Below are 14216 nucleotides of genomic sequence, written 5' to 3'. Positions count from 1 at the left end.
AACCCATATAATTTTAAACTGGAATTGATAGACATTGGATCCTCAGAAATTATAAGATCTACAAACTAGTATCAAGTAAATCTAGTGACCTTGACCTCTGATCTTAGATCATAAAATTGGTATTACTTAAGAACTAGGTCTGTTAAAAAGATAGGATCTTCAGAAATGATATAAGGAGGATTCAATCTACAAATTGGTATATGATTTTAGAACTGGAATTGATAGAGACATGGACCTTCAGAGATGATAAGAGGATGACAAGATCTACAAACTAGTATCAAGGTCAAGTGAGTCCAATGACCTCTGACCTTGAACATAATCTGGTATAACTGATAAAGACCTGGAATCTTCAGAAATAATAGAAGGATGTAGTGACCTACAAACTAGTATCTCACTTAACCTTCATTATAAAAACATATGTAATTTTAGAACTGTGACTGATACAGAGGCATGGGATCATAAAAAATGATGAGAGGATGTTGGGACCTACAAACTAGGATCAAGGTCAAGTGACACCAGCTTTACTGAAGAAAAAAAAAAGGGGGGAGGGGGTTGGAAGATTTCAAAGTCTTCGTGATCTAGATTTTTGAATGAAGAAATAATTGGCATGGATTTTGTCAAGGGAGGAAAATAGTGGTACTCAGAAAAAGCCACATTTATACAACCAGTACTTCGTTTGGGAGACTTTATAATCGGTAGATTATAACCATATCTTGTTGTAAACAAGTTCATTATTTTTTTTTATTCCTCACCCCTAAAAATCGAAACGCTTTACAAACGTTTTGGTTATTGACAGCAAATCTCTGAAACTACAAGCATGACAAGGCACAACTATTTTGTATGGTGTTACTGTTTTTGATCATATGTAATTCATCACCTCCCCTTGGACATTATTCTTGCTCTGGGTTCCTTGTATTTTCGCAAGCTAAGGGTTTCTGATCCGAACTATACAACAGTTGTAGAGAAGAGTTCGGTTCGGAAACCATGGACTCTTTGAAAATCTAAGAATCTGTTTCAGTATGTCTACATCTGAGCCTTGAATTATTTTTTATTAAACGACCCTCTAATACAGGAAAGCTTAAATTTTTATCAGTATTTCCAAACACTAGGACCCAGTTCCAGACACTATGACCCAGTTCCAAATACTGGGACCCAGTTCCAGACACTAGGACCCAGTTCCAGACACTAGGACCCAGTTGCGTAGTTAGTCCAGTTGAACTGTTGTGTAGGTAAATTCTGGGGCGTAATATCAACAGTAGCACAAGAGCCCGGGCTTACACATAATTTTCACCACCCCCCCCAAAAAAAAAATCAATATATATGCACCCAGGGGTGCATAAGCCGAGTTGCATGGGATACATTGTAAAGTCAGGAATGATGTGGCATATTTATAATTGTGAAGAACTAATTTCAGTTTTAAACTTTTCCAGTTACTGCCCTGAAACCATATTTGTCTGAAGTTTTCAATCTATTTTCGCACTATATCCAAGTTTCATTTGATTCAAATTCAAAATTTTCGAGTTATCCTCCGGAAATCAATTTTTTTTTTGGAATTTTAAATCTATTTTCGGTCACTGTGACCTTGACCTTTGACCTATTTTCTCCAAAAATCAATAGGGGTCTTCCTTACCTGGTACATAACAATATCTTTAAGTATCATTTGATTCGGGTTTAAACTTTCTGAGTTATCATCCGGAAACCAAATATTTCTGAAATTTTCATTCTATATTCGGTCACTGTGACCTTGACCTTTGTTCTCCAAAACCAATAGGGGTCTTCCTTACCTGGTACCCAACAATATATCAAAGTTTCATTTGATTCTGATTTAAACTTTTTGAGTTATCATCCGGAAACCAAATTTTTCTGAAATTTTCATTCTATTTTCGGTCAGTGACCTTGACCTTTGATCATTTTTCTCCAAAATCAATAGGGGTCTTCCTTACCTGGTACCCAACACTATATCAAAGTTTCATTTGATTAGATTGTAAACTTTTCGAGTTATCATCCGGAAACCAATTAATTGTTGACGCCCAACCGCCCGCCCGCATCACCAAACCAATAGCCGAGTTCAACTTCGTTGCAACTCGGCTAAAAAGTCGTCTATGCCAATCTCCGCACGTTCTGGTTAGGGTCACATTGGTATGCTATTTCCATTCACGGTAGTGGGTTACAACCTCTGAATTTCCGTCATTTTCTTGAGCTTTCTTAAAAAGAGATACATTTCAGCCGGAAAGCAAAGTCAACGCAATATAGTCAGCAAGTAATATAGTTGTCCTTCAAACGTTGCCTTATTGGTGTGTACCCATCTTCACAAGTCAAGGGTTATTGATTCGTTCGAATCAATAACCCTTGACTTGTGAAGATGGTGTGTACCCAACAAGGACCAAGGCGACCCATGGTTCTTCAATGAAGGACGAGTTCACCATAACATCTAGGTAAGGATGCAGAACCCCAACAAAAAATAAAGTTCAATTAGGCCCCTATTGTTCATGCATATTCAAAATTTTCTGTGTCCTGGCTTTTGTTTTTTTCTTCATGGCCAGGTACTGTAAGTCATGAAACCGGACTAAATTGTCTTTCGTAAAACTACAGTACCTGGCCATAAGTGAATCATCATTTAATTTTTTCATTATATATTTCGAAAAAAACAACCCAAAAACAATATTTATAGAAACTTATTGTGAGATGAATTTAAACCCAATTTTCATGACCCCCCCCCCCCTGCTACTTATTATGCAAAATTGTGAAAATTTTCTTTGCCTTTGATGCTAAGCAAATTGCGATACTATGATCATTAAGACTATTTTATGAAATCATCAAGGCAAATTTTTTATCTAAAATAAAATATACGGATTTCTTAACAAATTTGTGCTGTAAAATTTCAATTTTGCATTTGATGTGTGATTTCACCGCAACACTTACCCGGTACAGATAAAATTATTTTGAAATCATGTGAAGAAACTACAAACAATTCTGTATGTTTTGATATTATATCCATAAAAATGAGCTGCGATGAACGCTGCAATAACTGTTTTTAAAAAGGTATTACTTACTGTTTGGTGATTTAATTCTTCATCCCTCCAATTAGGTTTTCTTTTACTGATTTGAAGACGCCGTTATATCATTGTTTTGAATACTGAATCAGACGACTGTAGCAATGCACGAAATATACATGCTTTCCTGCAATGCACTCTTCAAATGTAGAAGTTATACACGCAATATACATGCTGAAAAATATGTAATACATGTAGGCCTACCTTACGTAAGAGCATTTTGTCTAGTGATTGTAATAACATAATTCAAGTCATAAATTATTTTTCTAAAATTAAGGTATTTGGCTCATTTATTACATTTGTAGTATATTTCGTTAATGTATCTGCAAACACCGAGGTTCCGGGTCACAGCAAGTGATGTACGATAAAGATCCCTCCCTGCTCAAAGGCCATAAGCGCCGAGCATAGACCGAAATTTTGCAGCCCTTCATGCACACACCGTGGTCAACACAGAGTACAACCAACCCTTACAGCAATTTACTATGGAGAGTGTAGATGTCCGTGAGGAGGGGTTAGAAAGTGGCCCATAGTTTTCTTTATACAGATAACTCTCTAGAATAATATCGACTGTGAATTGTGGTTTGAATGATATGTACAGTGTAGCTTTCGGTGAGATCCCCTACCACTTGTGCAAACGCTTTAACACAGAACATTTCATGTAAATTGGATTGATTGATTGAATATTGTTTAACGTCCCTCTCGAGAATGTTTCACTCATTGCCGGTGAAGGGCTGCAAAATTTAGGTCTATGTTCGGCGCTCACGGCCTTTGAACAGGGAGGGATCTTATCGTGCTACACCTGCTGTGACACGGGACCTCGGTTTTTGCGGTCTCATCCGAAGGACCTCCCTATTTAGTCGCCTCTTACGACAAGCAAGGGGTACTGAGGACCTATTCTAACCCGGATCCCCACGGGAGCATGTAAATTGGTGTCAGTCGTTCGTTTTCTTCATTTTGTTAGAAAACAGAAAAAGCCACCTAAAATGCAATTTTAATACGATTATTTTAAAATGATAAATTGAAGAATAACGCTGGATACAACCATTAGATATGAAAGTATAGAACGTATAAGATACAACCATTCCTGATATATTGACAATTTGCTCAAACGATGATTTTATCGGTGTCTTTTGTGATGCCATCTGGCGTTTTTGTTGTTTTTAAATTTGGATATTGAACTTCATTGTTTATATATTATTACAAGATGTATGACGTAAATTATAACTGTTCCGAAGGGAAGAGAAATTTCAAGAGGGTTTTAGGACTGCATTCCATGTCACCATTTTCAATAGCATGTGAACCACAGGGGCCAAGCTCGTTGTATTATTACTACCAAAATGAATTTTAAATTCTATCAGTGGGGCCTCGCGGGGATCTGGATTAGAATTGGTCCTCAGTACCCCTTGCTTGTCGTAAGAGGCGACTAAATGGGGTGGTCCTTCGGATGAGACCGCAAAAGCGAGGTCCCGTATCACAGCAGGTATGACACGATAAAGATCCCTTCTTGCTCAAAGGCCGTAAGCGCCGAGCATAGGCCTACACCGGCTATGGTGACGTCTTCATATGAGTGAAAAATTCTCGAGCCTTTGAACATGCAGATAGGGATCTTTATCGTGCTACATCTGCTGAGACACGAGGTCGCGGTTTTTGCGGTCTCATCCAAAGGGCCGCCCCATTTAGTCTGTGCATATTGTATCCTAGCTGCAGAACTGTTACAGTAGCTCTCTTGAGAAAATATTGGGACAGGTCAGAGACTTAACAGTTCACTACCTAACATTGCTACATATATACGATGTGCGTCAACAAACGAAACCATTTGAAGCTGTGAGTTTTCGGGTCGTATGGAATTTTATTGAATATTTGGAGACATGATTGGATAGAAGGAAAAATATGTTAGGAATTTTTTTAATATTGAATTTATGAGACGGCGATGCAAGAATATAGCGCTATATCAGGCCTCAACAGTGCGCATTCTTTGTTGTGCGCCGTGAATCGAAGGTTTTTATAAGGGGTGGATCTGTAGCTCTCTGATCTGTCCCGATATGTTCTTGGAGAGCTACAGTTCTGCAGCTAGTTGTGTCTGACCCAACTACAGAGAGTAACAGGTAAAAGGGACAACACGTGAAATGAAAGCGATTCAATGATACAGGTATAAACTATAATAATGGATCAATGACGAACAGTAGCCGTCTCTCAGCGATCGTAATACCTCATCCTGCAGAGATCTTGTCATCTGACACCCTTTATTTAGTTTCATCAGAAAAGGACGTTTCAGGAACACACTACATCTGTCCGGTTGGACGACATGAAGGTATATCTATCTTGACGGAGATACCTGTTAATGCTTATCACTAATTCGACGGACTTGACATTCGACTTGTCTGCCTCGTGAGTCAAACAGTTAAGTGGAAATCAACCGAAAAAACAGTTCCTCGATAGATGCAAGATTTTGATGCCGTTATTTGGCATCGGTAACTTGCTAGTTAGAGGAAGAACATCCCGTTTTAAATAACGATCTCTCTCGTATTGAAATCTGAAATTTCAGTGAATTCCAACATGTATTCTCTTGCGGCTTTGGAAAGAATTGAATGAGCGGGTTCTCAACGCTCTATTTCATCCATTGAAAGTTGTGCCTTAGCCTGTGTGTGAAGTAGTAACAAAAGTTGTGTCGCAAAATGGAGGCAAAATCTGCCCAAATGAATTTAACGTATACATACGTATCAAAATGGCACATGTACATGTAGCTCGCAGCTGCAAAGCGACATCTATTTCTCACTGGAAACGTGCAGTGGTAAGAAAAGGTGCACATATTATCTGTTAATCAGAAATAATAACTTTGGATCTAAAATAAATGGAGAAATAAAATTGCTCAGATGAAATAAAAGCGATATATACTGTAATTAATTACCTATACAATACATCAAGTGAAAATAATGCCTCGTTCACACGGATGCGCATTAAATTTTACTTCGCATCAAATTTAATGCGAAGTAAAATAATGCGCATTAAATTAATTCGAATTATATAGCGTTCACACGACGGTAATATTTAATGCGAAGTAAACTAATGCGCATTAAATTCGTATGCATCGAATAAATTGAAGAATAGACTATGTTATTGAAAATTATTTTTATAGATATTTTAATGAATATTGTGTAGATAAAGAATTCTTTGTTCAAAATGCTATATACATGTAGTATATACTACATGTTTACAATTTACATGCTGATCTACACATAAGGAGTTTTGCCGTGTTTATTTATATGTTCCCAAGAAATTACTTGTTATTTCCTCTGACGACCAGCATTCAATCTAGACAATATATTGTTTCTTCATGGGCCCAATTTTAAAACTTCGGAACGTCTTTTTCACCATTCCGCTGACTACTTTTGTGACGTAATTTTTAATTACTAATACGTATTATAAGTCTACTATGACGTCATATGGTATAAAAATTAACAATGAGCGGCATATTTGTTTTAAAAAATGTAAAAAAGAAAATCATATTATCACTATTTCAAAACATTGTTGTCGTATTTAAAAAGAATTCCTTCCACATATATTACTCAGTATGCCTATGCAGAGCACAGATTTACGTCTGACATTATCTAATGACATGCTGTTTGTAGCCTACATGTTTTTAGTGATTATTATCATTTTGCTTAGTTTTTCGTACAAAACTAACATTAATATATATAGCTGACCATGGGTATGATGCATGTGACCCAAATTGGCCATTACGCATGCGTCTACATTTAATTCGAATTAGCTTCGCTTAGCGTTCACACGGAGCTAATGCGAAGTAAATTTTTAAATTCGCATTAAATCGCAACGTCAATTTTAATTCGAAGTAAACTAATGCGCATTAAAATCTCCGTGTGAACTCGGTTCAGATTTATGCCTCGTTCACACGAAGAATTTAATTCGCATTAAACGTAAGTTAATGCGAATTAAATCTGAACCGCGTTCACACGGAGATTTTAATGCGCATTAGTTTACTTCGAATTAAAATTGACGTCGCGATTTAATGCGAATTAAATTTACTTCGCATTAGCTCCGTGTGAACGCTAAGCGAAGCTAATTCGCATTAAATGTACACGCATGCGTAATGGCAAATTTGGGTCACATGCATCATACCCATGGTCAACTATATATATTAATGTCAGTTTTGTACGAAAAACTAAGCAAAATGATAATAATCACTAAAAACATGTACAAACAGCATGTCATTAAATAATGTCAGACGTAAATCTGTGCTCTGCATAGGCATACTGAGTAATATATGTGGAAGGAATTGTTTTTAAATACGACAAAAATGTTTTAAAATAGTGATAATATAATTTTCTTTTTTACATGTTTTAAAACAAATATGCCGCTCATTGTTAATTTTTTATACCATATGACGTCATAGTAGACTTATAATACGTATTAGTAATTAAAAATTACGTCACAACAGTAGTCAGCGGAATGGTGAAAAAGACGTTCCGAAGTTTTAAAATTGGGCCCATGAAGAAACAATATATTGTCTAAATTGAATGCTGGTCGTCAGAGGAAATAACAAGTAATTTCTTGGGAACATATAAATAAACACGACAAAACTCCTTATGTGTAAATCAGCATGTAAATTGTAAACATGTAGTATACTACATGTATATAGCATTTTGAACAAAGAATTCTGTATCTTCACAATATTCATTAAAATATCTATAAAAATAAATTTCAATAACATAGTCTATTCTTTAATTTATTTCGCGCATTATTATACGAATTTAATGCGCATTAGTTTACTTCGAATCAAATTTGATGCGAAGTAAAATTTAATGCGCATCCGTGTGAACGAGGCATTAATTTGCATTAACTTACGTTTAATGCGAATTAAATTCTTCGTGTGAACGAGGCATAAGATAAATGATTGATTGATTAAATATTGTTTATCGTCCCTCTCGAGAATACTTCACTCATATGGAGACTGTCGGTGAAGGGCTGCAAAATTTAGGCCTATGCTCGGCGCTTATGGCCTTTGAGCCGGGAGGGATCTTTATCGTGCCACACTTACTGTGACACGGAAACTCTGTTTTTGCGGTCTCATCCGAAGGACCGTCCCATTTACTCGCCTCTTACGACAAGCAAGGGTTACTGAGGACCTATTCTAACCCGGATCCCCACGGAATGAATGAAATAAATTCGAATGGTTTAATTGTGACTAGTTTAATTAACTTAGAGTAAAATGCATGTGCATTTTCAAATGATAAACTAATGCAAACATGAGAAAAACTCATCTGGCTGAAAATTATTCTCCTATGTGGTTTTCGTCTCTGTGGAAACTCAAAAATAAATGTCCAAACATATATATGAAAAATAATTGAATTTCAGTCCGTATGGCGCGCCATACATGAAAATGTATAAGCGTGAAATTATGACTGACATGATATCGGCATATAAGCATAAGCCAATGTAACATGTATATGCGTGACATAGATATATTAATCATTCGTGGGTGATAAAGATGAATTTTATACTGAAATCTACCCCGTAAAATGTGTGGGAAATTTGGAGATTCATCTGGCAATGGGGAATAATTATTGTTATTTGAAATAGCAGATTTGGGCGTTGAGGAATAAACACCGTTTTGTCACATGCATGAAAGGTAAACAAAGTATTTCATTTTTATTCTCATGTGCAATGCATCGTTATTTTGCTTTTTTTGTTTTGTTTTTTTGTCTACTTATAATTATATGCGGGTGTTTTATAGGTAGTCGGGTTCGAATATCATTTGTATTGGTCACGTGGTGAAGGCATATAAATAGGCGAACATGTGTTTGTGCGGCATTCTAAGCACGCTCGCTAGTTCTACGTACAGGTAAATTTTACAATATTTCTATGGCGGATAGTAATCATTTATCAGATGACATTAATCTGTGTATATATTGATGTGTATTAACATGAGTAGTTTTGTTTGCGATATATTTCTTAAGGACGTTACGAGTGATGAATAAAGTGCTAGCGAGCTGCCATCCTACTTATACTATATAGTTTCTTGTTTTTTGGTAATTAGCATCTAATTAATTTATATTCGGACGAACAAAGTGAGGGAGAATATAATGTACATTGTCGTAACAATGTGGTCATATACCGATATAGACGTGTATGGAGCGCCGTGCCGGTGACTAAGCCGGTCATACTCCTTACCAAATTTTAAATGAACATCTATACATAGTCTGTCCCCTTTAAGAATTTTTCTAAACTTTCGGAATTTTGAGTATGATATAAGACTACCAAGGTACACATTCCCGTTGGATATTCAGTCAATGTCGATAAGAAACCATTCTGTTCCCCTTACTAGTAAACATTTACTAACTACTGAACTATATAGGAACTCTTCACTGTCTGGAGATAAATAAACAATAACATTATGGGAGCCAACTATTTGAATGCAAAATATATTGATTAATATTGTTTTATTTTGGGATTTACATATCTAGACAATGAGCAATGCAGTATGATAGAAAGTTTATAGTATTGTAGCGGACAGTATAAGAGGGAACTTATACTGCCTCGCTAGAGAACTAGCTTTTCTAGTGATGTGGTAAAGTGTCTCTCTTGATCACACAAGTTAAGCAACGGCGAGCGTGATCAGCACTTGGCTGGGTGACCGCTACACGTTACAAATTGGTGGCAGTGTAGTGACTCTGGTGTTTGGCGGGAGGCCTGTTTCAGGTAGAGTCTCTTCGGAGCTCTGGGTACGGACATGGATTCGTCCTGGGACATGGTGGTTGTCGTCGGGAACGGCGGATGCCATTACTGAGCAGGTGCCAAACACTCCGAGAGGACTTGCGCTAAGCTTCGGGACGAAGCTTCCCCAAGTGGGGGGAAGTGTAGGAGACAGTATAAGAGGTAACTTATACTGCCTCGCTAGAGTCAGCTAGCTTTTCTAGTGATGTGGTAGAGTGTCTCTCTTGATCACGCAAGTTAAGCAATGTCGAGTGTGATCAGCACTTGGCTGGGTGACCGCTACACATTACAATATCTCGAAGCTTAGCGCTCAGGCTGTAGCATTGAGAGTTGAGAGGAATAAACACTGTTTCATTACATACATGAAAGGTAAATGAAGTGTTTTATTTTCATTCTCATGTGTTATGCATTGTTATTTTGCTTTTTTTGGTCTACATTGTTGTAAACTCTGAAGTATGTTCTTTTCTAAATGAATATTGTATGCATATTTTGAAAGATCATAAACATATTATGCACTTGTAAAGGACTCCATGTATATTTTAAAAGGCGTAATTTTAATGCAAATATGAGACTCCCTGTATGGGCTATAATACTCAGGTGACCATTAAAGCCTGTGGGTCTCTTGTTATTTTTTTTCTTCTTCAAATGTAGAATTTTACAAAATGAACCCCTAATCTTTTGATAGTTAAATTTAATAGTTGGTTTAAAGGGGGGAATTTCAGTAGTTTTACTTAAGGGGGCATTTTGGTAAAACACGGACATTAATTCCTTCATATTTGAGTCAATCAGGACAGTATATTCTAAATTAGGATATCTACCTTTATTCCCTTTGTGTTTTGTCACTATGTTTTGATTTTAGTCTCAACTTGTTCACTGGAGTTCGAAATTTTATCAATAACTAAGTCAATAAAATTCAATCGATTGACCAAGCCATGCATTCTCATAGCAGACTCATGGCTTGGTCAATCAAGTGAATTTCATAAGTCATGGCTTGGTCAATTGAGTAAATTTCATGGACTTTATTGATAAGATTTCAAACTCCTGTGACTTGTTGAACGAGGCAAGTTACACCATTTCCTTTGTGTTTCTAGATGTCCAATTGCACTGATACTGAAAGTCTCCCAGCCAAGAAAGCTAGAACAGAAGCAAACGGTACTTCTAATTCCAGAGAGGCAGAAAATTCGGTGAGCTACAGGCAAATCCACATGTGTGTATTTCTAAACTGAGTAAGGCCATAGTGTAACAACCCCTCCCCATTTTCTTTGATCTCCAAACTGAAAATGAACAATGTTCCTGAAAATTTACAAGGTTATAAAGTGAAAAATCTAGTGTTTTTTGATGTAGACATTGTTTAATTTGCACATATGTAAAAAAGCAAGAAAATCCAAGAACACCCTGCTTTCTTAAAGTGTCAGATCTAAAAAGATACAAGGCTAATAAGAATTTATAGAAGCACTGAAAAGGCCACGATACTGTTGGTTACTTATCTAAATGTCAAATTTTCAACGTAATTTATGAAAACTTAGGATGATCAAGGCAGCAGATGCAATGTACCTATTTGAACCTCCAAGTTGAAACAGTTTTTCTAATGTACATGTATGTGTTGGGCTGCATGGTCGGTTCTGATTGTCTGTGTCCTCCTACACAGCCTAGGTGCATGGCATTTGTTTTGGCGAGTTCAAATGTTAACATAATTTGGGTTTAATGGTACAGCGATGTATGTCTGTTCAGAATGTAGTAGTCAGATGGGATTAATTGCTGGTGACCTGATAGCTCAGTTGGTTGTCTAGAAGATTCAGAGGGCCCAGGTTCAAATCCCGGTCAGATCCATTGCATTTTCTCCCTTCCTGTTAAATATGGTGCTGTGACGGTGACCAGGATCCCCTGGCAGGCATTTTCATCTGTCACACCAAATGTAACAGGAAAGAAGAAAATGCAACGGATTAGGCCTGGGTTTGAATCCAGGTCTGGTCCGTTGGGGGAAATCAAGATGGCACTCTAAAGGTAGGAGATGGTTTTTGTGAGCACAAAGTTTGTACATTTATAACTAAAATAGTAATTGTTATGACAGTGTATTTTCAAGCAGTGTGACATTATCATGGCTAATACCAGGAAAGGTTCAGAAAAAAACCCCAAAGGGTCTTACAAAAGTGATGATATTGCAGAATCAAGTGATCAGATGTAGGTAGCAATTTAAGTCTGTCTCAATAATTTTCTTCGATGTTTATAAAAATTACAGGTTGTTGAAATTCGAGAACATAATCATTTTACTTAGTAACACAGAACCCTTCAAGTCTTGGTTTGTCTATCTACCTTCTGTCACAGTTTTTAAGCTAGGTGCATAAACAGTATGTCACAACTTGATGGTGGCTGATACTACCTTAAGTAAAATTCAACTCATCATGGTTTAAGAAAACACCCTACATTAAACCTGTGACGGGCCGCATATTATGTACCATTTACAGCACTCTTGTTGTCAGAATATCACATTAGTACATGTATTTTGTACGGTGCTGTATATGTGATTTTGTTTTGTCTTTCAGACTGCTATGGCTCAAAATGGGACAGTTGATGGGAAAGGTGAAATTGACGAGAGTCTGTACTCAAGACAGCTGTAAGTAGGGATGTCACGGCATCAGGAAAATTAAACTAGTTCATTTTTCAAATCCATTGCCTCCTTGTTTTTTTCCATGCTTTCGTCATTTAATAAACATGTTAAAGGTGGGGGCCTGTAGTGTTTTCAGTGTTTTTCATCGTTAAAAAGATTAAGGTTATATAGATATGTTTTTAAGGAAAACATTGTTATATTATGCTGTATAAATGTCATAATTATATAAAAATAATTCATTGTTAAAAAAGAGTTAGTTGTTATTAAAAATAACAGTATAGTGGTGTAAACACCCTCCTGATTGATTTGGGAAAAATTATCGACATGTTTTGGATATTGGAAATTTTTCAATGTTGAATTCCTCCATGTTTGAAAAATTACATAGATTACCTATATTTAGCGATTAATTTTTATACTATATAGCTTTAATTTGATTTGCAACCTTTCCATGATTGAAAATGCTTGGAATACAAATTATTAATGCGATATGACATCGATGCACATCATGAAGTTGACATTATATACAGTTCTAAAAATTCTGAATTAAATGTCAAAAATATCCTCTTACTGTCCAATATTTTCCTTATCAAGATGATATTTTCATCAATTTGAGATAAAGCCTTTACTCATTCAATCTCCTTGAGGAAATTTTGGCATTTCCCCACCATCTTAGGAATTTTTGATAATTTTTGTGTGGGCAAATTGCCCGCATAAGGTAGACTATTAATTCTTATGTGTGAAAAACAATGGTAATCTTATTTCTGTCTGTCATTTTCATGCTGTTGGATTTTTAGGTCACCTGAATCATTCAGGTGACCTATTGCTATCTGTTTTTGTCTGTCGTCGTGCGTTAACATTTGAACATTTTCAGCTTCTTCTCTGAAACCCCTGAACCAATTTCAACCAATTTTGGCATATAGCATCTGTGGGTGGAGGGGAACAAAAATTGGTCCCTGCCCCCCTGGGGCCTGAGGGGTGGGGCAAAAACCATCAAAATGAGTGTAATTTTAAAAAAAATCTTCTTCTTTACTCCTGGACGCCAAACTGTGGGCATAATTATAATGAGCGTTGAGCCCTTTACCAAAATTGTGAAATTCATGGCCCCTGGGGCAGGGGTTCTTGTGTTAGGGTGGGGCTCTATTGGTCATATAGTGAAAATTTAGAAATTCTTTGAAAATCTTCTTATATTGGTTTTATCTAAGGAGTAAATAACCCTTTTCTTTATGATGTCTCAGACCTAGGTTTTTTTAAAAAGGATTATTGATTGAACATAAAAATGACACATGTACTTCATGACCACATAGCTATTCAATGTTTCTTCCATCCAAAAGTAAAATTCTTATATTTAAACACAAACCTAATTCAAACATTGGAAGGTTGTTACATGATACTCAGGTGACCTATAAAGCCCCTGGGCCTCTTGTTTTTCTTGCTGTTCTTGTCTATACCTAACTGTAGTCTTTGAAGACAATAAATATAATTCTTGTAGATATGTATTGGGGCACGATGCTATGCGCCGAATGGCAAACTCCAAAGTCCTCATTGCCGGAATGAAGGGCGTGGGCGTGGAGGTGGCAAAAAACGTGGTGCTGGGCGGGGTCAAGTCGGTCACGATTCAAGATACAGAGAAGGCTGGCTGGAGTGATCTCAGCTCACAGGTGGGAACTAAATACAGCAAAAGGCATCCATGCAATAAGGCTAGATTAAAAATAAAAAAATTAAATAAACACCGTGTAATTTCAAAATTTAGAAAGAATTTGATACACTGCTGTTTGAAATGAATAAGGTGTGTGTTTATGGTAGAATTCAAGCTAACTTTGATT

At 36.5% G+C, this 14216-nt stretch overlaps 1 pseudogene; it reads left to right on the top strand.

Moving 5' to 3' along the window:
• The first annotated feature begins 8470 nt into the window (after window positions 1–8470).
• Window positions 8471–14216, top strand: part of LOC125655598 (ubiquitin-like modifier-activating enzyme 1) — a 37983-nt pseudogene continuing 32237 nt past the window's right edge.

This window comes from Ostrea edulis, chromosome 7 (genome assembly GCF_947568905.1).
Source record: "Ostrea edulis chromosome 7, xbOstEdul1.1, whole genome shotgun sequence".
Classification (NCBI taxonomy): domain Eukaryota; kingdom Metazoa; phylum Mollusca; class Bivalvia; order Ostreida; family Ostreidae; genus Ostrea; species Ostrea edulis.
Note: the sequence above shows the minus strand (reverse complement) of the source record. Positions and strands in the feature narration are given on the sequence as shown.